Source organism: Ambystoma mexicanum, chromosome 6p (assembly GCF_040938575.1).
Source record: "Ambystoma mexicanum isolate Mex_15411 chromosome 6p, UKY_AmexF1_1, whole genome shotgun sequence".
In the NCBI taxonomy this organism is placed as follows: domain Eukaryota; kingdom Metazoa; phylum Chordata; class Amphibia; order Caudata; family Ambystomatidae; genus Ambystoma; species Ambystoma mexicanum.
This window is the reverse complement of record NC_090935.1, coordinates 1,095,002,270-1,095,022,226: the sequence shown is the minus strand read 5'-3', so window position 1 is coordinate 1,095,022,226 and position 19,957 is coordinate 1,095,002,270. Positions and strand designations below refer to the sequence as shown.

General features: G+C 51.2%; 1 protein-coding gene across 3 annotated transcripts in view; it reads left to right on the top strand.

Annotated features, from left to right (window-relative positions):
- ERCC6L2 (ERCC excision repair 6 like 2) overlaps window positions 1–19,957 on the top strand; it is a 1,852,128-nt gene that overhangs the window by 210,200 nt on the left and 1,621,971 nt on the right. The window lies entirely within an intron of this gene.

Below are 19,957 nucleotides of genomic sequence, written 5' to 3'. Positions count from 1 at the left end.
ACAAAAACATTTTGCAGAGCAAGAACAATTGTCTTTGGAAATGTTTGTTTCCACATCCAATCAGGCTCTGGCATTGCCTATAAGTAAATCCCCTTGTCAGTTCAGCTCCTCTTTCTTTGGAAGCGCGCTCCACTGTAACGAACACTAACAGTCAACTTGCAACTATTGCTCAATATGAACATTCCGTTGTACAGATACTCCATCTCAGTGTCGTCGAAGAGGACTCCTCTCCGAGCCTAGTCGCAATCTTCCTCCCTGTCTTTACTCAGGGCGCCTTCTGCTAATCTCTTGAAACAAACGGAGATGCTATCATCAGGGTGGGAAATACGAATACATGGCTCATCAATACATTCCTGTAAAAAAAAAAAGTATGTAATCGGGGTCGGATATAATGCTCGCCTCCTTGTCTTTAATAGACTCGAGACTACCCAGCGCAATCAGCATGGGCAATCTTCATTCTATGTCGACAGGAGGCGAGCACTATGCTTGTTCAAAGCTGTCAATCACTGTATTCCCTATTTGAGAGAGAGGCTTGAAATAAAAGGTCTTAAATGTTGATTCCTTAGACCAATCAAGCAGACTTCATGATGTCTTGCAAAGGCACACCTGCAAAAAAAGCTCTAGATGCCATTGTACCTCTTGCTGAATGCATGCCACATTGAGATAAATCAATATCAGCTCAGTGCATTACTTCTCTAACCTGCCTCGCAATTGTGGCTGTCGCTATTGTGTGGAAAGGCTTCCTGCGTGGAAAGGCTTATTGCCTGCAATTAGAAGCTGGGTTACCCCTCTCGGTCTCACCCCTGCTGTGACTACCTCGTAGTCTTTAATGCATTGCGCTACGCATAGCTTGCTATTACTTGGTAAGTACGGATAGGAAATGATTGACAAATCTGACTTAGTCCTATTCACCATGTTAAAGGCTACTCCTCCGGATAGAATATCTTCCTGCCTTTCTCTAGCCATTTCCCGTCTGAAACTTTCCTGCAAGCAATTAGGCATAGGAGCATAGCTAACTTCCTTGACAATTGGGATTGTGAAAGGTCACTGTTATCTGGCCAAGGTTGAAACAACTGGAAAACCACACGCACGTCCCAAAGCACAGAGTATTTAGGCTTTGGGGGCTTCCGCATCTTCACTCCCTTGAGCAACGTAGCACCACATCGTGTTACCACATTGGCCTACCTTCCATCTTATCGTGGCCAGCCGAGATAGCGGATCTATAGACACCGATCGTCTTGTAGGCGCAACCTTCCCCGAACCTTTCTGCCAAGAAGTTCAGTACGTGTACTAAAGGATCCAAAACGGGATTAACACTGAAACCTGCGTAGTAGATGGCCCAACGCTTCCACGTGGCACCACAGCTCCTGATGGTGGAAGGTGCCCAGTAGTCTCTAATACAGTCGGCAGTGAGTTGCGAAATGCCTGCCAGCTGCCATAGTTGCCTGAAACCCTGCAAGCCATTAGTCTCAGGGTGCCCCCCACTACCAGAGGGTGAAGCTGACGGCTCGGGTCCCGTAAAATGTCTCTCCTGACGGGAAGCACTCTTGGGAAATCCATGGAAAGTTAATTGCTACTGGAAACCACGGCTGGGACTTCCATATCGGAACTATCAGCACTACCTCTGCCCGGTCCCTGCGTACTTTTGCTAGTACCCTCGTCAGCATGACGAACAGGGGAAATGCATGGTGGACCGCTCCCATCCACTGCTGCATAAAGCATCCGTCCAAACTGCTTCCTGATCTATCCTCTAACTGAAGAACGTGGGGGTTTGAGCATTGAGCCTGGAGGCGAATAGGTCGTTGTCTACGGGCCACCAGATTTCATGAATCTGCGCGAAGATGTCCGAATGTAGTCTTCCGTCTCTGGAGTGTACCAGATATCGAGAATTCCAATCTGCTACCAAGTTCAGCGCTCCTGCTAAATATTCTGCTGACAGATATCTGCTGCTGCAGACAATGGTGCCAAAAGTCCTTTTTTAACTCTGCCAGCATCTTTGAGGAGGTCCCTCCTAGCTTGTTTATATAGCAGATGGCTGAAAAGTTGTCTATGGTGAATGCTCGCACCGCGAAAGACCATTGCCAGAAGCTCCCGACAGTTTATGTGGAGGCGAAGTTCTTTGAACCATTTCTCTCCAGTTTCCAAATTGCTGCATCGTGCTCCCCCGCCTACTCTGATCGTGTCTGAGTCTATCACGAGGTCTGGGGTAGCCCCGAAAATTGCTCTGTCATTTCAGGCTTCCATGTTTTGGAGCCACCAATGTAGCTCCATAAGAGCTTCCTGATCTAAGGAGACTAATTGGTGGAAGCGTAGGCCCCCTCTGAGATGCCTGATCGTCAGAGCTCTGTAGTGCAGCGTCCCTGGGAATATCGCTTGGATTGAGGCCGCAAGGAGACTCACTATCCGAGCTAGATTGTGAAGCAAAATAACTTCCCTCGCCGTCATTGATCTCAGTTCCTTCTTTATGGCCTTTATCGTCTGCATCAGCAGTTCCAGAGAGGCCTTTCTGATATCTATAACGAACCCCAGGAACTCTATCCTTTACGCTGGTCGAAGGTCTGACTTTTCCATGTTTATGACGAACCCGAAGGAGGACACTAAGTTGCACACCCACTCGGCCTGCTCTCGCAATTCGCTGGCACTCTGGCCTAGGTTGAGGATATCATCTAGATAGAAAATTAATCTGATCCCCCTCTCCCGGATGGCTGCCGTTAGTGTACGCATAATCTTGGTAAAAGCCCATGGTGCGGATGCCAGGCCGAAAGGGAGGCACTTGAACATCCAGATCTCCGCGCCCCACCGGAAAGTAGGTATCTCCGATGTTCTACCGGTATCGGAATGGTAAAATATGCATCTTTCAGGTCTACTCAGATGAGCCAGTCCCCTGTTGTGAGTAAATCTTGAAGGAGGTGTATTACCTCCATCTTGAAGTACTGGTACATGATCCATTCGTTCAGACTCTTTAAGTTTATTACCGGTCTGACATTCTCTCCCCTGTAAACCACGAACATATTGCTGAGGAACCCTTGATCCCTCTGTACTTCCCGCTCTATCGCCTCTTTGAATGCTAGATTGTGCAATTGGGGAAGAACAGCTGCTGCTGCTCCTCCTGGGGCATGAACATTGCCGGTGGTTCTCGCAATTGTGAGGGGTTGCCTACAAATTCTAGTCGCATGCCTGAAATTGCTTGCAGAACCCATGCATCGCTGGATAACTGGTGCCATGCATGCAAAAACAAGAGCGCCCTGCCTCCCACTCTCGGGGCAGCCGCCTTCAGGGTACTCACTGCCTGGCGCACTTTGTTGCCTGTAGGCACCACTCCCTCTATGATTCCTGGTGAAGCTGGCTCTGGCAGGGAAGAAAGTATCTTGTTGACGGCTTTCTCAGTACTGCACCCTGGGTCCTTGGGGTTTCCTTTGTGATCCAAAGCGACCAGACGCCCGAACCCTCTGCCGCCCGGTCCCTGCGAAAACCCGTCCACTGAATATTCTTCTAATGGAACTCTGCGCCTTCTCCAGGGCAGAGTATGTCCCAACGAATTGTGCCATTTGCTTGGCGAAAGCATCTCCAAACAGTAGGCCCTTCACGCCCTCTCCTGCCTTGTATGAGGCTAGGTCGCTGAGCTTGCTGTCTATTTTTAACAGCTCACCTCTCCTCTCAGACGATAGCGCGCAATTCACGTTTCCTAACAGGCAGACCGCCCGTTGGGCCCAGCTGCCTAGGGCTCGCGCATCACCGATGTGCCTGTGTCTATGGCCTTCTAGGCCAGGTCCATAATTTTCGCAAGCGGGTTTGCGATGTCTAAGAGTTTATCCTGACATCCTCGCCACACTCGGTCCACTCCTTTCCTAATATCCTTTGATGCTTTGGTGACAAAAAGCACCATCTTTGGATCAAGGTCTAGGGTGTCAGTCACTGTGCCCGGCATTTCAGGTCTAGGACACTCCGCCCTCTTCTTAGACCGCACTTCTTTATCCAATGGCTTCTGTATGTACTGGGCCCTGTACTGCGCCACTCTGGGTAATGGCTCCCAATCCGTCGACCTGTAGTGCCTTATTGATTCTGGGTCGAACATGTCGGTTAGACCTTCTTCCTCCACTTCTGGAGGTTGCTGGAGGACGCTTGGTCTTTGAGGGGCTTCCTCCTCCTCTTCTCCCTCATTGTCCGGGGAGTATCCTGTGTCCTCTTCTTCCCCTTTATTGTACACCCCTGGGGCAGGTGGTCGAGCCTGGCAGTGTCACCCTCCTTAGAAAGGCCTCCATCAGCCTGGTTACTGGGTCGTCTGGCTCTTGGGGTCCTAGGCCTGCCCCCTCTGTGTGGCTCGGGGGCGTCAAAGAGTTTGTTCTCTTCCAAGCCTTTTTTGTGCCCTGTTGGTGAACCCCTGACGACTCAGGGGTTCACCAACAGGACACGTCCAGGAAGATGAGGGCGTTCAGCCCTGGAGAGGGAACCTCAGCTGCTTTTGGTGGATTTTAAGAGTGGTTCCTCATTGGTGTCTTATTAGATCAGATGGAGCTCTCGTTTTGCCCTGAAAAGACATCAGGTTAGTGCACCGTTTTATGTCTTCAGTGTGGTAATGCCAGAGCCTTGTGTAGATTTTCTACCAATGAGTACCGCTTCCTGGTGCACACATTCCCCTTATGTTTGGGCCATGGTGTACTTGGACTACTTGACCAGAGATGTCATGCGCAAAAGGTGCAATTTGAGGGGATTGGGTCCTCCGACGTATTCCATATCTATGACATGTGTAATCACCACAGCTGTGCTGCTTCGGAAACTTTTTTCTGCGTCCTGCGGCGATGACGTCGATGCGCTGTCGTCGAGGACCTCCTCCGACGTCATCCGATTTGATAAGTAGGATGCAAGACGCCCTTAGCCTCAGTTCCGTTTTTTCCGTGAACGTGTTGCTTCGTGAATCTCGGTTGCGCCTCGACTCTTTGGAGTTCTGTTCTTTTCTTCGAACCTGTTAGTTTTTGTGAAATCCATCGTGTGAAGATGTCTTCTACTTCGTCTTCAACCCCGCGTCCGGGCTTCAAGAAGTGCGGGGAGTGTGGGTCCAAGATGTCGGTGACGGACTCGCACGACGCCTGCCTCTGGTGCCTCTGGGAGGCCCACGACACGGATGACTGTATCGACTGCCAGTCGCTCACGTCCAAAGCCTTACGCGAACATAAGAAGAAGTTGTCGGTAGGTCGGGTATCCAAGCCCCGGAAGTCGAAGTCTGCGGGGCTTTCGACAGATGATTCGAGGGGTGACTCTCTGCGTCATCGTCGGAAGTCTCGTGGGTCTCCTTCTAGGAGTCGGTCTCGCCACTCCTCAGCCTCTTCGAGGCATTCTCGGAAGCGCCGACACCGGTCGTCTTCCAGGTCCTCTTCGGAGGACTCTGCCCGGCACGTCGCTTACCCCACCAGCCGTGCGACGCCGGAGGAATTGTCTTCCTTCGGGAAGAAAATGCTGGCGATTCTTGAGTCGCAGGGTACTAAGCCATCCATGCCCCCGAGTGGGGTCGGTCGTGAGAGGTCGAGAGACACCGCTCGCAAGAGTGGTCGCCACGAGTCATGGGAGAGGTCCCGTTCGGACAAGGAGACTCGTTCTCGACGTACCCGTTCCAGGTCCCGGTCCTCGATGCGTTCGAGACCGTGTGCACCTGTGAGGTCTTCGAGGAAGACATCGACGTCTGAGGCGTCAAGGGCGTCGACAGGCTTTCTCGAGGCTCCGGCTCCGAGGAAGTCGTCGAAGCCGTCGACGCTCAGGTCGTCGAAGGACACGCTATCGACGCCTTTCGTGTCGGAGGTACCCCGTGGCACGGGGGAACCCCCTAGAAAGGCTCTGGTTAAGAGCAAGCACTCTCGGGTGCCTTCTTTTCGCCGCCTGGAATATATTTCAGAGGCGGATGAGGATTCTGATGGCCTGGTTCCTAGTCAGGTTCCAGATGAAATTGTCTCGGGCCATAGTCAGTTTGACGATTTGAGGCAGTCACTGCATGATGCCAGTGGACTGGACACCTCTCCGGAGGTGGAGTTTGGGAGGCATGAGCCTGGCTCTCATGCCGATTCCTCGTACCGGCGCCTTATGGCTAGGGTTTCTGAGTACTTGGGATGGTCTGCTCCCCAGGGGAGTTTGTGCAGGATGATCTAACGGACATCCTTGATGTTGGTCCCCCAACTGACCCGGTACTGCCGTTCCATATGGCTTTACAGAAAAGGGTGGCGGCGGCTTGGACTGCTCCGGAGAGTCTCCCGGCGGTTGGCAGATCCTTGTCAGGAAAATACCGTCCAGCCAGTAGCGACCCCTGCTACTTGACCAGGCACCCCACTCCGGAGAGTTTGGTGGTGCAGGCGGCCACGGCCCCGGCAAAGCAGGCGTCGTACCCTACCATCCCTCCTGATAGGGACGACAAACGTTTTGATGGCTGGGCGAAGAAAGTGTTTTCTTCTGGTGTTATGGCGCTTCAGGCGGCCAACTCCATTTGTGCCTTGTCTCGTTTCACACACACTCTGTGGAACTGTGTTGCGTTAGCAGCTGAACATATTCCCAAAGGGGACGAACAGGATGGTTTCCTTGCTATGGTCCAGGATGGTAAGGATGCCATGTGTGAGTCCCTTCAGTCGGGTTTGGACTTAGCTGAATGCGTCAGTAGGTCCATGGTGGCGAGCACCGTGATACGCAGGTTTGCGTGGTTGCGGAAGTCGGGGTTTGCTCCTGATGTGCAGTCCCGGCTCCTCAACATGCCCTTTGACGGTGAACACCTTTTTGGCAGCAAGGCTGACGAGAGCCTTGAGAGGTTGCAGACGTTGGGCACTGCAGTCCGCCAACCTCTGCCTTTTCGTCCTAGGGGACAGCAGTGGAGGGGTGGTTCCTTTCGCTATTACTCGTCCTTCAGTAAAGCGAGAGGAGCTGGCAGTCAAAGAGGCCAACGCAGGGGTACCAGAGGTGGACGACAGGGTACCCGTGGTGCCAAGGCCGCTCGGGCAGTTGCCTCTTTGCCCTCAGGTAACGCCGCAGCCGCTCCCACTCAGTCATGAGGCCATGTCCCATGGTTCGCCGGTTGGGGGAAGGCTGGCACAGCATCTTGTAGAGTGGCAAGCCATTACTTCAGATGTGTGGGTTCTGGAGATCATAACCCACGGCTACTGTCTTTCCTTTCGGCACAGGCCTCTCGACAATCCACCGGGGAATCTCTCTTTGCAGAGTCCGGATCCGCTCCTTGCGCAGGAAATTCAAGCCCTGCTGGAGAAAGGCGCCATGGAACTGGTGCCTGTAGCGGAGAGGAACAAGGGATGGTATTCCCCTTATTTTTTGATTTCGAAGAAAGACGGGGGATTGAGACCCATCATTGACTTACGCGGTTTGAACAAACTCCTCAGGAAGGACAAGTTCAAGATGGTTACTCTCTCTCAAGTCCTCCAGGCCCTTCAGCTTCAGGACTGGTTGGTGTCACTCGACCTCAAGGATGCTTACTTCCATGTGCCGATCCATCCCAAGCACAAGAAGTACCTGAGGTTCGCGGTGAGCGCATCTCAGGCAAGGGGGGATTCACGTCTACCCCTACCTGGACGATTGGTTGATCAGGGGGAGCTCTCCCGAGCAAGTCCTGGATCATCTGTCCGTCACCTGCCACTCCCTTCACAGGCTGGGCTTCTCCCTCAATTTAAAGAAGTCTCATTGAACGCCAACCCAGCGGCTCCAGTACATCGGAGCAGTGCTCGACACTTCCCTGGGGCAGTGTTTTCCTCCCTAGGTGAGGGCTTTTCACATTCAGCAGATAGTGCACAAGTTTCAGCATGCCCAGACGCTCCCAGCATTCGAGTTCTTGAGGTTGCTCGGCCTCATGGCATCCTGCATTCTTCTGGTGCCAGAGGCTCGCCTGCGGATGAGATCTTTGCAGTGGGCACTCAAGATGCAATGGTCGCAGTCCTCCGGCAGGATGTCGGACCCGGTTCAGGTGCCGCCCTCGGTCGCACGGGACCTTCTGTGGTGGGAGGTCGAAGGCAACTTGATGAAGGGGGCTCCATTTTGGCTTTCCTGGCCGGAGGTGACGATTGTGACAGATGCATCCCTCACGGGATGGGGAGCTCATGCCAACGGGCTGACAGTCAGCGGTCGTTGGTCTCCGTCGGAGTCCAGACTCGATATCAATCTGTTGGAGCTGAGGGCCGTCAGGCTAACCCTGAAGGCTTTTCTGCCGACTGTGCGAGGAAAGAGTGTCCTGATCCTGACGGACAACACAGTGGCCATGCACTACCTCAACAAAAAGGGGGGGCAGGGTCACTTCCTAAGTGCAGGGAGGTGATGCAGCTCGAGTTCTGGGCCATCCAGCAGGAAGTTTCGATCTCGGCAGTTCATCTGGCCGGAGACGAAAACGTGACGGCGGATGCTCTGAGCAGGCAGAGCGCGATCTCTCACGAGTGGGAGTTGGCTCAGGACATTCTCCTGGAGATCTTTGCCCTTTGGGGGACCCCTCAAGTGGATCTCTTCGCCTCCAGTGTCAACCGGAAGTGCGAAAGGTTTTGCTCGCGGGAATTTTTAAAAGGAGCCTTAGGAGATGCGTTCGTGGTGGAGTGGTCATTCCCGCTGCTGTACGCGTTTCCTCCTGTCCCCGTCATCCCGCAAGTACTGCAGAGGTTACGGAAGTTCGGTGCCCGGATGATCCTCATTGCCCCGGCGTGGGCTCGGAGGACGTGGTACCTGGACTTTCTCGACTTGTCCATCTGCCCTCCACGTCGTCTTCCCTACTGAGACGATCTGCTCTCACGGGAGGGGGGTCAGGTTCTCCATCCAGAGGTCAGATCCCTCAACCTTCACGCTTGGCTTCTGAAAGGTTGAGGTATAAGGATTGGGCCCTCCCTGAAGACGTGATGGAGGTGTTGCTTTCGGCCCGAAGGCCAGCAGCAAAGTCTCTATACCGTTGCCGTTGGCGTAAGTTCTGCGACTGGTGCGGAGTTCAGAATGTGGATCCTTTTGCATGTGACATCCCCATGGTTCTGTCCTTTTTACTTTCTTTGGCCCACAGGGGCTTGCAAGTGGGTACCATTAAAGGTTACCTGGTGGCGCTGTCCATCTTTAAGCGCTCGTCTGAAGAGTGTTCTTACTTTAAAATCCCTTTGATTTCACAGTTTCTGAAAGGGCTCACTAATGTGTTCCCTCCGTCACCTTTCCTGGTGCCCAGTTGGGATTTAAACCTTGTTCTTAAGTTTCTTATGGGTGCTCCGTTTGAGCCTTTACATTCTTGCCCTTTGAGGCTGTTAACTCTGAAAACTGTGTTTTTAGTTGCGGTTACTTCCGCTCGCAGAGTGAGTGAGTTACAGGCACTTTCAGTTAAGCCGCCCTTCACTGTATTTCACAAGGACAGGGTTGTCCTTAGAGTTCGTCCTTCTTTTCTTCCGAAGGTAGTGACGGAATTTCATTTGGGCCAGAAAGTTGTTCTTCCGGCATTTTATCCTCCTCCGCATCCTGGTAAGGAAGAGGTGAGGCGCCATAGGCTTCATCCTAGGAGAGCTTTAAGCTTTTATGTTTCACGCATGTCCCGGGTCAGAGTGGACGATCAACTCTTTATTGGTTATGCTGGAAAGCGTTTGGGGCAAGCTGTGACGAAACCGACTTTGTCTCGCTGGATTATTTTGGCCATCTCGGAGTGTTGCCGCTTGGCGGGTAAGGACCCACCGGCTGGCTTGCGGGCCCATTCTACCAGGGGTATGGCTGCGTCTACTGCCCTGCAGAGGGGTGTTCCTATTCGCAACATCTGTGATGCAGCCACCTGGGCTTCAGTACATACATTTGTACGTCACTATTCCCTCGATTCCATCCGAGGACAGGATCTGGCCTTTGACAAGGCGGTCCTTTGCTCTGCTATTTGATTGGCTATTCTAAATTTTGATTCTAAATTCTTTCCCTCCTCCTTGCTCTGGTACTGCTTTGGGAGTCTGTCATAGATATGGAATACGTCGGAGGACCCAATCCCCTCGAAGAACAAGTTACTTTCTTACCTGGTAACGTTCTTTCGATGGGATAGTCCGACGACGTATTCCATATCGCTCCCGCCCTGCCTTCCCCGTTGCAGAATTTCTTTTGCGATTGCAGTTTACGTTCCGCAAGGCTTTGTGTCTGACTGGCAGTTGACTAATGTCTTACGTTCTGGGGGAAAAAACTACAACTGAGGCTACGGGCGTCGTGCGTCCTACTTATCACATCGGATGACGTCGGACGTCGGAGGAGGTCCTCGACGACGGTGCATCAACGTCATCGACGCAGGACGCAGACGCCAAAAAAATTTTCCGAAGCAGCACAGCTGTGGTGATTACATGTCATAGATATGGAATACGTCGTCGGACCATCCCATCGAAAGAACGTTACCAGGTAAGAAAGTAACTTGTTCTTCTCACCCCATTCATAACCCCGGAAGCCGAATGAAGTATGACCCTCCCACCTTGGTTGGCACAGGTTCCTGGTTCTGGATAATCGATAACCATGAGGCAGCCAATGGGAGGGGGACAGGGTTAGGGAGAGGTTGTGGATGGTCAGTGTCCCCTTGTTACCGACCGGGTAATTGCTCCGCTCCTGTCTCCCATGTCCTGCTCGCCTCACCCGTCTGCAAACCCGCGTCCTGCCGGTGCCATACCAAACAATCACCAGCAATTAGACACCGGCCGGGGCGGTCTTAAAGGTGCTCAGGCGGCACGCATGCAAGCACATTGCCGCTGGGCACTATGGGAAATGTAGTTTCCCCAGCACCTTCGCCACAGAAGTACCCAACATCCTTTACAAATCCTCACAGTACTTGATGAGAGCAATGGAACAGTTTTATCAATCATGAAGTATCCACCGCCTCTGCAGGTTTGCAAGAATTGTCTTCAGGACTGTAAAGTGACCATTCCACCAAGTACCAAAGACGTTGCTGGCGTCTTCTTGAGTCCAAGATTCTGCGTACTTCGTATTCTTCTTGCCCATCCTTTATGATAATCGGTGGTTTCTTCGTTCTGATGCAGGCAGCTGCAGTATTAATCAAAGACACATGAAACACAGGGTGAATTTTCAAGGTGTGCGGTGGTTGCAAACGCACCACAGATTTGGACACACATTTTTCAAGCACAAAAGGTTCAATAAATCGAGATATGAACTTGCGTGGACCCACAAAACATGTATTCTGTGTTGACATGACAGCCAAACTCTATCCCCCACTGCATAATCTGGAGCAGCATGTCTGCCTGTTTCTTGTACCTTTCTTCTGCTGTGTTCAAGTTCAGTTGTGCTTTCTGCCTGATGCTAAGAAGCAACTGTTTTTGCTCTGTTTCTGCTGGTAGCTTTATGGATGCAGATAACTGTTCTTGAAGCATGTTTTGTTCCATTCCATACAAACACATGTTTAGGGTCATTCCTAAAGAGCCTTTCTCTGTATTATAGTAGATGAATTCGGCTAACCAAAATACCCTCAGCCACTAATCCATCCCATCTGTCGAGCAAAAACATAAATATTGCTCTATTGTTTGAATGACCCGCTCGGTCTTACCGTCAGTTTGTGGACGATAGCTGTTGTAGAGTGCACAGTTGATTCCAAGCATTTCACAGAAAGCGCCCAGTATCTTAATGTGAATTGAGGACCTCAGTCAGACACTTTTTATTCAGTTCTAGGTTTTAAATTCTTAATTATTAGTTTCAATTTTGGTGTTCAATATAGTTCATGTTTATGTGGACCGTTACTTGCCTGTGGTCCTGAGAGCGATCTGGTCCTCTGACACTCACTGGTGCTTCGGGGTTTCACAGTGGATGCACGTGTTGCTTTTGCTCCCCTTCTACAGAGCAGGGAAGCAGACTGCCACCTTTGTCGGGCATGTCCCACCTGCTCATCCCGCCTTCCCCGCCTGTTTACTTTTCCCTTGACACAGACAGTGTCTCTCGTGCTCCCGGTTGTCTTTAGAGCTCCAACTGCCTCTGGGTAACGGCATAAACAGCGTCTCTCTCTCACCGGCGTCCCCACTCTTGGATCTCTTCCCAGCACAGCGGGTCTCTCCAACACAGCGATTCTCCTCCACAACACAGTGGGTCTTCTTCAAATACGGCGGCGTCTTCTCCCCAGCACAGCAGGTCTTTTCCCCAAGACGGCAGGTTTCTTTGTCCTCCTCCTCCTCCTGTTTTATACACCTGAGCCCTATTAAGAGTCCTCGGGTGTAAGTTGTTAGCTTGTTTTGGCTGACAATACTGTGTCCAATCAATGGGACATACCTGACTTTCAGTCTTGGATGCCTTCATATCCATCATCTTTGTCTCAGTACCATAGTGGTGTTTGTAATGAGAAGTGTGTATTACTCCTAGTTGTTTCTTCCTCTTCTCAGTGCTTGGTGAGTATTTCCAGGGAACACATACAATGAATCGAAATAGCCCATGAATGTTAAGGGTGGGTAAGTCAGTGTTTTAAAGGGGGGATACCATGCCTCGCCATTGAATTGATGTTTTATTTCTATCGCGCTCATACACAAGTGTTTCAGAGCGCAACAAGGCAAGGGAAGGGGAACAGGGGAGAACAAAACAACAATCTTACTAGGCCCAGTGACATTGAGAGCGCGCAAGTGCATGGGAGAGGGGGAAGGGACAAGTGCATGGAAGGGGGAGAAATGGAGAGTGCGCAGCAACAGAGAAAACAGATAAATAATAATAAATTAATAAAATGATAAAGGCAACAAACAATGGTAGTGCAGCCAGCAAGTGCTGGGTCTAAGGCAGCAATCAGGGTAGGTCTGATAAGTGCAGGAAGAAAAAAGGGGGGTGGAATTGTATGGGTACATATGTATGTGAGGGGTGGCCCGGAAGCAGTGCAGGAAGGTGGCAGGGTGAGCAGGTACCAGGACAGAGGGTAGCCAGGTACAGAGAGAGGATAGATCAGCAGGGGAGAGGGGGGGCAAAGGCAGAAGCAAATAGGAAGGTCTTCGGGTGCTTCCGGAACCTGAGATGGTTCTCCTCAAGTTTTAGAGTGGCAGGGAGGGTGTTCCAGAGGGAGGCCCCAGCCGAAGACGGAGATCTGCCCCAAGCAGAATGACCCTGAGGGAGTTAGAGGAACGAAGAGCTTGAGAGGGGAGATATTTGCAGAGGGATAACAGAAGGTATTTTGTACCCAAGCCCCAGAAAGTCTTGTGGACAATGCAGAGGGTTTTGAAGTTAATCCTTGCATCCACTGGGAGCCAATGGAGAGATTTCAGAGCTGGAGAGATACGATCCCAGGGCTTGAGGCCAAGGGCAAGTCTCGCTGTCCTGTTCTGGATTAGTTGCATAGGGCGGAGAGTAGAGGCAGGTAGATTTAGAATGAGGCTGTTACAATAGTCCAACTTAGAGAGAACCAGAGCTTGGGAGACAGTGAGCTTCTGGGGGGAAGGAGAGGAAAGGCAGAGTACTGAGGAGGTGCAGTACGAAGTTTTACTTCGTAGAGACATCAGAGATGTGGGCGGAGAAGGAAAGTGTGGAGTCAAAGATGACCCCAAGGTTCTTAGCCTCGCAGGTGGCGGTAGAAGGAGGGCCAAGGGAGGCGGGCCAGAGAGTGAAGGGAAAGGATGGTGGTGGTGTGCCAATGAGGAGGATCTCCATCTTGCTGGCATTCAGACAAAGATCGTTGGCGGCACACCAATCTTGAATGGCAGTTGGGCAATGAGAGATGAGAGAAGGAGAAGAGGTGGCCGAGAGCAGCCTAAAAATAAGTTGAGTGTTGTCAGCGTAGCATTGGAAATTTGCGCAGAAAATGGCATTGCAGTGGGTGAGAGCTGCCAGGTATTGCTTGAAAAGCCAGGGCAAGAGGTTAGAACCCTGGGGAACCCCACAAGTCGAGTGGAAGATAGATGATAGGAAGGACCCAAATTGGACCTGGGAGGGTCGATCATAGAGGAAAGAGGTCAGCCAGGCCAGAACCTGATCCGTGATCCCCAGGTTATCACGGAGACGGTTGAGCAGGATGGTATGGTTGACCGTGTCGAAGGCAGAGTAGAGATCGAGTTGGATGAGGACAGAGGGAATGTTAATCAAGGTTGGAGAGCAGATCCTCACGGATGTTCAGGAGAGCAGTTTCCGCGCTTCTGCCAGCTCTGAAGCCAGACTGATGGCCATGGAGACAGCCAACAGAATCGGAATGAAGGTTAACCTGAGAGATGGCCAACTTTTCTAGGAGTTTTCCCAGAAAGGGAGTATTGGAGATTGGGCGATAGTTGGCCAGACATGAATGATCAGCTGTGGGTTTCTTGAGAAGGGGATGCACAAGGGAGTGCTTCAGAGAGGAGGGGAAGGATACTGGGTGTAAGGAGTGGTTTTGATGAGCTTTCATAGATCAGACTTGTCTAGCGACCTTAACAGGGGAGAAAAGAGGAAATGACGAGAAGGTGGGTGGGGGGATGGCTGAAGGAGGGTCAGCAAGTACAGACGGAGAAGGGAGACGAGGGGGAGTGGAGGAGAGGGCGGACAGGATGTCCTGGGTTTTTGAGATAAAGTGAGAGGCAAGGGCATTGCAGAGAGCCTGGGAGGCAAGAGGAGGGGTTGAGACTGCAGCAGAGTTGGCCAACTCCTTGCAGATTTTAAAGAGTTTGGCCAAGTTGTTAGATGCCGCAGAGACACAGGCTTGAATGTGGACTCTCTTCTTGGTGCAGACAGAAAGTTGGTAATACATTTGGAGGAGGCGACAGGCCAGTTTGTCAGAGGGAACAGGAAGCCCTCCATTTCCTCTCTGCCACCCTACACTTCTGTTTAAGTGAGGCTAGTTCAGAGTCATACCAGGAAGTGCACTTGGCTTTGGGCTTTAAGCGGAACCTCACGACAGGGGCAAGAGTATCAGAAATAGAAAGGTAGAGGAGGGACAGGGCTGTGTCAGGGTGTGTCAGTCAGAGGAGGAATGGGGGGGGAGAAAATAGTGGCGAAAGCCTTAACTGACAGACGTTTCATGGGCCGGATGTCCGAGAAGGTAGGTGGAAATGTTGGGGTAGGCTTGGCTTGGGAGGTGGGGGGGAGAGGGAGCGATGAGAGGAGAGGAGGAAGTGGTCACTCCAGGAGAGAGGAGTGGTCAGAGGGATAGAGAGGGGGAGGCCAGAGTAGATCAAGACATCAAGTGTGTGTCCTGCAGAGAGAGTTGGGCCAGAGGGGAGGATAGAGAGGGAGAGGGATTTGCAGATGTCGCGAAAGAGCACATAGGAGGAACAGGGAGAATCGATGTGGATGTTGAGGTCACCTAAGAGGAGGAGTTGAGTGGTAGAGACAAGGAGGGAGGACGAGAGATCAGTCCACTCGGACAGAAAAGAGGTGATTTGACCAGGGGGGGTGTGGGGGTAGAGAGTAGCAACAGTAAGAGAGTGGCTAGGAGAGAGAGAGCCTGCAGACAAGGCATTCAAAAGAGAAGTAAATCTGAGTGGGAGTGATAGTGGCAGGGATCCGCTCAGGAAAAATCAGAGCTACACCCCTTCCGGCCCAGCTGGATCTGGGTGCAGAGAGGATCTTGTAGCCATCAGGGAGGAGAGTGTCACAGCTCGTGACAGAGCTGGCCGTGAACCATGTCTCTGTAAGAGCGAGGACATCAAGGTCCAGTTCTTCAAGGAGGTGACAGATGTCAGAAGAGAGATTGACAGCAGAGCGAGAGTTGAGAGTGGCAAGATGAAGAAGGTTGCCAGCCTTAAAGACCTTCCGGGGAGGGGTACAAATCAGAGGAACGCCCTGCAGAGGTGTGGAGGTAGCCTGAGGTTGGAGCAGAGAAGGAGGGAAGAGAGGGCAAGATAGCCAAGGGATGAGAGGAGGGGACAGCCAGAGATGAAAGGAAATTGATATGGCGGGCGAACCGCCTATCGAAGAGGAGGAGATTGGCCTGGGGGCCTTGGACCATGACAGTGCCATTTTGGTAGACATTAAGGATAACTCTGGAGCTGTCAAAGGAATCCATGAGGACTTCCTAGCAAGTCCCACCATTAATGGGAGAGGAGGAGACAGGGCAGAGTGCAGAGATCATATGCAGGGTCCATAGATCTGGCGAAGGAACGACAAAGAGGATGTCAGTAAGGGTCTGTCTGGAAGAGGTGCTGGAATAGGTATCAGCGATAGGCAGACCTGGGTTGGAGGCCATGATATCCTTTTTAAACTTCTTCTTTGCAGATCTAGTGAGAGAAGGAGAGGCTAGTTAATAGAGAAGCAGTTGGAATAGATGGGAGAAACAGAAAGCACCATGTGTGAGAAGAGAGAGGAGGCGGAGGGAGGAGAAAGCAAGTACAGTGGTATGGAACAGTCACTCGGTTAGCAGGTTACACTCAATGGTTAAATGTAAAATACACTCAAGTTTGACTTTCAAGTTCAATGTAGAGCACACCCAAGTTTGACTTTCAAGCTAAATGTAAAATCTCTCAAGTTTGACTTTCACGTTAACTGTAAGGCCCTGTAGTTATGGTGAGGAAGTGGGAATCAGATGTTAAAGGTGGGTACAGAAACAACTACATTTGATTACATAACAGGTAGGGCTGAGAGTACAAGCAGAGTAGTGGATAAGGGAGCCAGGAAGGTAGAAAAGGAGGAGGGAGCTCACCCAAGGAGAATGAGGTAAGAGAGTAATGGTGGTCCAGTAGTCCAGGGATAGCATTCTCAAGGGGGATTGGGCTGTAGCAGAAGGTTCATGTAGCAGCCTGTCAGCGGACAGGGAAGCAGACAGGCTTTTGTGTGGGCCTTGGTGCACTGGGCCGGCTCCCGCCTCCCGGTTGCTGCTATTGGTCTATGTCGACCTGTGCAACCAATGGGAGGGGGAGACCAGTGCAAGTCCGGGGCAGCTTAGAGAAAGGAAATGTTGCGGCCATCTTGGAAGTAGGAAAAACACAATGGGGCCTAATGAGGGAGAAACAGAAATGGAGCAAAAACCCAGGTTCTGGGTAGAAATGAGCCAGGTGAGGGCTCTCCAAGCACTCAGTGCTATGCCAGCAAGTCAAAATTCAATATTGCAGCAGAAATGCCGAGCGTGCCGCATCAGGCATAAAACGCACCAAAAATGGAGCGCTTACCCTGTGCGGAGCGCTGATGATGGATCTCAGTGCTCCGTGTGTTCCGGCCTCCTCTCCCCAATCCCCAGGGTCCCTTCACACAGATGATCCTTCCTCGCTTGTTCACCCCCAGGGTCATGATACAAAAGCGATGGCCCTTCCCTGGCCACTTGAGCCGAAGATCCTCGGGGTGTGGTTGTGGTAGTCCCTTCAGGTTTCTCACAACGCCAACGGTGTACTTTGAGCCAACAAACGATTCACCTGTTTTTTTAAAGCACTTGTTTTCTGTCAAGTATGTACTAACTCGGCCTGTATATCTTGTAGTGCCTTTAGCACCTCCGCCAAAGGCGGAGAGGCTGAATCCATTTGGTTTAGGTGGTTGAGCTTTCCCAAATCGGGGGCTGATGATTGTCATGCACAGAAGGCTCAATTCACACCTTCTCCATAACCATGGAAGCTGAACGGAGTATGACCCACCCACCTTGGTTTGCACAGGTTCCTATCACTTGATAATAGGTAACCACAAGGCAGCCAAGGGAAGGGGGGGACAGGGTTAGGGAGAGGTTGTGGATGGGTATGGGGATTCTAGGGGAATGGAAAGAGCATTACGGTAAGTGATTGGATAGGTAGGGGGGAACACAGGGAAAAGACTCTGAACAGCAATCTTAACTCTTAACTTCTGACCTTGAACCTGTTGCCTAATTCTGATACATACAAGCCATGAATTCCGCACACAAAGCAATGATGATGCAACAGACATGAGGTACAATATTTGACCCACACAATGAATGTATATGCCCAGCACATGCAAAGGAATGTGTAACAAAAACACAATGTAAAAGCTGACATACAGCGTCCCTTTCTTGGTTCTATGGGACTGAAAACCAGACTCTTGTTAGTCACTTGCTAAACGCTCAATTTGGCGTCTGTGCCATTACAAGTTTTCACCCTTCCTTTTAACTATCCGCCCTAACGAGCGCCAAAAGGCCCTTAACTTAAAAACTGCTTGTTTTGAAGCACAGCGGAGAAACGTGCACAAAACATAATGAAAGTTTTATGGCCGCTTAGGGTTCACTTATCTGATGCTCGGGAAGCCTCCTGCGGCTTCCCGGAGCGTTATGAAGGCCTCGTTGAATGCAAGCATGTCTGTAAAAGCGGGTGTCGTGAGACTCAACTCCGTGTCCCCTTGTCTCCGACCGGGTAATTGCCCCACTCCTACTTTCACATGCCCTGCTCACCTCACACATCTGCAAACCCACGTCCTTCCTGTGCCGTACCGAACAATCACCAGCAATAGTAATTAGGCAGGGGTAGGTGTGGTCTTAAAGGTGCTTGGGCGGCACGCGCACAAAGCATGTTGCCGCCAGGCCACCATAAGAAATGTAGTTTCGCCAGTGCCTTTGGCCGCAGAGCCCCCCAAAACCCCATAGGGCTCCACAAATCCTCACAACAGATCACTGGTTACCAATGTTGGAGCTCACTGCATCTGCCACCTCCATGCCTTCCTCTACCACTCCACTGCAGTTAACAAGTGAGGACAGGTTTGTAGATCGGTTTCAAAGGTTGATGCACTGCTCTGCCAGGATGACCTATTTTTATGAGCTCCTTTAGGAGGTTCTTTCTGCCTCAGATTATGCCCCTACCACATCTTCCACTACCTTCACGACAGGCTCTGGACCTGCAACCTCCAGCCCCAGTGGTCCATAACTTAATGGCTCCACTCAATTTAGTCATGCTGGTGGGAACAGCGCTGGATCACATTACGCAAGAGCCTCAAGACAGAGAAGATCCTCTCCTGCTAGCAGAGCCATTTAGTATCCCGGCCCCAAAGTACCCTCCCATTCTGGACCACTCTCTGCCTTCAGGAAGAACCTCAAATAACCACCCACGTGGACCCATCTACAGGTGACATCTAGGAGGATGAACTTCCCTCCTGCACTCCAGCCTTACATGACAGGATGTCTGGAGTGAATGAGTTTCTAGGCATTCCCATCCCTGTATGAGGTCCTGCAGAGGTTGGAGATCTTTTTTAGGTTTCTGGGCCCAGAGAGAATGTCCATTCTGCTCCAACAGGATACAATGGTAAAAGCATCACGGTTCTAGCAAAACGTAATTTGCCAACTCCTACCAACAAGAAGCTAGAGTTCTGGCATAGGCATATTGTGTTAGTAAAGGTATGCTTGTCGTGCCATCCACAGAATTTGTCTTAGGTGGTGGCAGCCACACTTATTTTCCAAATCTGCATCTTCCTCTGGCCTATGTTAGAAAGCCTTGGCAAAATGTCTCCTTCAACTCGGTGTTAATCGGAGGCACGGAAACACTGCAATGTTGGCAACTGCCAACCAAACGTTGTGTAGCAAGATTGCTGATTTTCACTGGGGCCTTTCACTGGACAAACCAAACAGGCTGCCTTTCACACCAGCCTTAATGAGGCTAGATTCATCACTCAAAATCTCAAGGAAGCCTTGCTCCCTCACATTGACATGACAGCCAAAGCGATGTGGATGGGAGCCGATAGGCCTCAGTCAGACTTCCACAGGGCTACAGAATTCACTATTGATGTCCAGGATAACATTCTGGTCTGGAGATGAGCCAAGATAGTCGCTGTGTAAGGAGCGACTTCACTGAGCCTGCCACACCACCATAAATATAGTGATTAATTATGCTTTAAAGGAATGGTTCGGTCAAAAAATGTTATTGGCCCTACGGTTCGGCCATGTGTTTTTAAGCCTAAGTCGCTCGATTTTAGAAAAATTTCCTATGGACCTTACCCGAGTTTTCGACCATTAAACGCACGCGAAAACAGGCACCAGGGAGCTGCCATTTTGTGATAATCCTATCATTTCCCCCATCGCCCTGGCTGACCTGCTTTTGCGGCACTAAATCATATCCCCCGCCCCTGAGCCTGTCATCAGCAGACACGTACCGCCCATTTCACAACGCCAAAGCACGTCTCGTGTCAACATTCGCTGCGCTTCAGCTAA